Genomic DNA, 2,923 nt, shown 5'->3' with positions numbered 1-2,923 from the left:
TCCCTGCTGAAGTCTAGAAAAAAGAAGTCTGATGAGGAGATGTGGTGATCTCCGAAATAGTGCTATAACTTCTACCGCTTAGACTTTGTTGCTTTTTAAATTTTTCCTAATAAACCATCGTGGTACAAAGCTCAATAAAAATATTAAAAATAAAATTAATAAAAAGTTATTTCATTCTTTCCTTACCGGGACAATTGTTACATCGGTGGGCAACGACGCAATTACAGAACTTTAGACAGAGCAATATTTTTCGATCGGGTTCAAATCGGGCGATTGTGAGGGCCTATTCACGAATTCAAGTGTATTTGCAAAGTTACTGTAGCTCACCAATGTAAAAACCCCACCTCCTTTCTATTTGAAGAGTAAATTTGTTGATGCAACAAAATGGAGCAGATTTTCAGTTGAGCGAAGTAGAGGACTAGGTTTCAAATTTTTTTCGACAAAACGGAACAAATGTACTCCTATCGGAGCGAAGTCCGAACGATGGCTTATTGCGTATATGAGGAAAATGTATGCTCTTTGTTTGGTACACAAAGTCAGTATTACCGCAGCCTAGAGGTGCAAAACTATCGATAGTCAGACCATCGATAGTTTTCGATATTATTTTCAAAACTATCGATATATCGGCGATATATGGTATTGGCTCAATTTTCGTATGAAGATTTCCTTAAGAATATATTTCGAACTACGTTTGGATATTCTTGTAAACTACTGTACACTTTTTTAATTAATAATTATTATTAATAATTTTTTTAATTGTTTAACCGTTAAGTTAGAAGTAAAGTTATTGAAATGGAAAAAAATGGGCGTACTGAAATTTTATATTTGTGGTTTTAGATATCCTCCGTCATATATAAGGCATTCATCAAGTAAATTTGATTTTTAGAAGGAGAAACCATGTTTTATCTGAGAAGTAATGGTTTTTATTTACCTTTTCTTAAATAGTAAATAGTGGTGCGTAGATAATATTGAAAGTTTTGGTATAAATTAATTTGTATCAGTTTTTTAGCGGTATTTTAAAAGATGCAAGGTTTTCTGTCATTTTCGAAATTTGACATTACTCTTTTAAAAAATAGCAACCAAATGAAAAGAAAAGAAGAAATAAAACTAAAATAAATACTGAATCACATGTCTGTCGGACTATCGATAGGACCAAAAAACAATCGATAGTAGGGAAAAATAATAAACATCGATACTATCGATAGTGCCATCGATAGTTTTGCACCTCTACCGCAGCCGTACTGCGATGAACATGATGTCGGTGGGATATAAATAATTTTTTCGCAACTTTTCATACCCTTCCTCCCGTAAACTGTTTTTCGCTTTCTCCAGCCCGCGCTCGCACTTTCGCTACTGCGCGGGCAAAAAAGTGCCCATGTCTGGTGAAGAGCACAACACTAGTTTTGGTTGGGTTAGCGGTGAGCCCATTTCCATCACACCGAGTGTTAATCATATTCAGGATAGGGATGGGTAAATTCGATATTCGAAGCTTCGATATTCGAATTTTGATCGAATTTGAGCTCCAAAATGGCGAATATTTGAAATCGAACTCTGTGTTGCTAAAATTCGGATAAAATCGAGTTTTTCCATCTTTATTTCCAAAAAATCAACTCATCAAATTTTTTCTTTCTGACTAAATTTGCCATCACTGTGTGTGGCACTCCATTTGTCTTAGCGATTCAAGGAAAAAATACATGTTTCTCGATCTGATGCATAAAAACAAAAAATCTGTGCCAAGAAGGAACTGTTATTCCAAACTCAATTTTAAAATTTTTTATAAAAAAACTAGTTTCTTTGTTGAATTTTTATTTTAAATTTTTAGAGGCTTTTACGTTAGTAGCATGAAGCTTTTGCCTGAGAAGACCCCTAGTAAAATTTTCCGGAGAATAATTTTTTAGAATAAATCAATCCATAAACGATCTGTCAAATTTGCTTTTTGCGAGATTTCTTGAAGTAAGGGTCAAATATGACCGTTTTAGACGGGATCTAATGGGTTAAAATGTTCTACGAAAATATTTCCCAAGAAATTTTAATATATATGTCTTAACCTTTAATTTCGCTCTGAAATTTATTTTAACTATTTTTTCGACTTTTTTGAAAACTACTTAGGCCGAGATATGAAAACTTTAGTAGGCCATAAAATAAAAATACGAGCTAACTTTTGAAAATCCATCGAGCGTTTTACTCCTGGATGGGTAGACATTCAGAAAATGTTAACAAGGTACGGGCTGGTTTCGGCTGTCGCACAGTGTAATTTTAGATTAACTTTTTAAACAGGTGGCCAATCTCTTCAAGCACCTCAACAATATTTTAATGGTTGCATAGTATTTTAAATACAACACTTCTTTAACTAAATTCGACTTTTCAAACAGGTGGCAACCCTCCCAAATGTAATTAAAAAATAAAGTTTATTCAAATCCATTTCGATTGATACACATATTGGAGTAATTTATTTAACTTATTAAATAATTTGATTTTGATTTTCTTACATATGGCACAAAACTAAAACCATGTCACACATCTACATTTCATTTGACACCTAACCCCTTTTTGAAAATCGAACGAACGATACAGATTTTATAACTTGGTGTTAAATATTTAACGCAAACATCTTCGAAATCGATTAAGAAGTTTCACTTCAAAAAAATTTTGCGAAATTCGAAAAAATTCGAATTAAATCGAATTTGCACCACCGAATTTCGAATCGAATAACCGAATGGTTGGGCAATATTCGAAATTCGGAAAAATCGAATTTTAACCCCCCACTACGCATCCCTAATTCAGTATTGTCTGCGCTTTCCTGTAAACATCGGGAAGAGATGGGCCCGTGACCAGACATGCCGTCCGTATAGGCTTGAGCGTAGATATCAGAGTCATTAAGAGTGACAAGAAGAGAATCACTTTCCAGGCGCTAGAGTAAAGG

This window comes from Rhagoletis zephyria, unplaced genomic scaffold (genome assembly GCF_001687245.7).
Source record: "Rhagoletis zephyria isolate East Lansing unplaced genomic scaffold, Rhagoletis_zephyria_1.1 Rzeph_scaffold_00084, whole genome shotgun sequence".
NCBI lineage: Eukaryota > Metazoa > Arthropoda > Insecta > Diptera > Tephritidae > Rhagoletis > Rhagoletis zephyria.
This window is presented reverse-complemented; position numbering follows the sequence as displayed.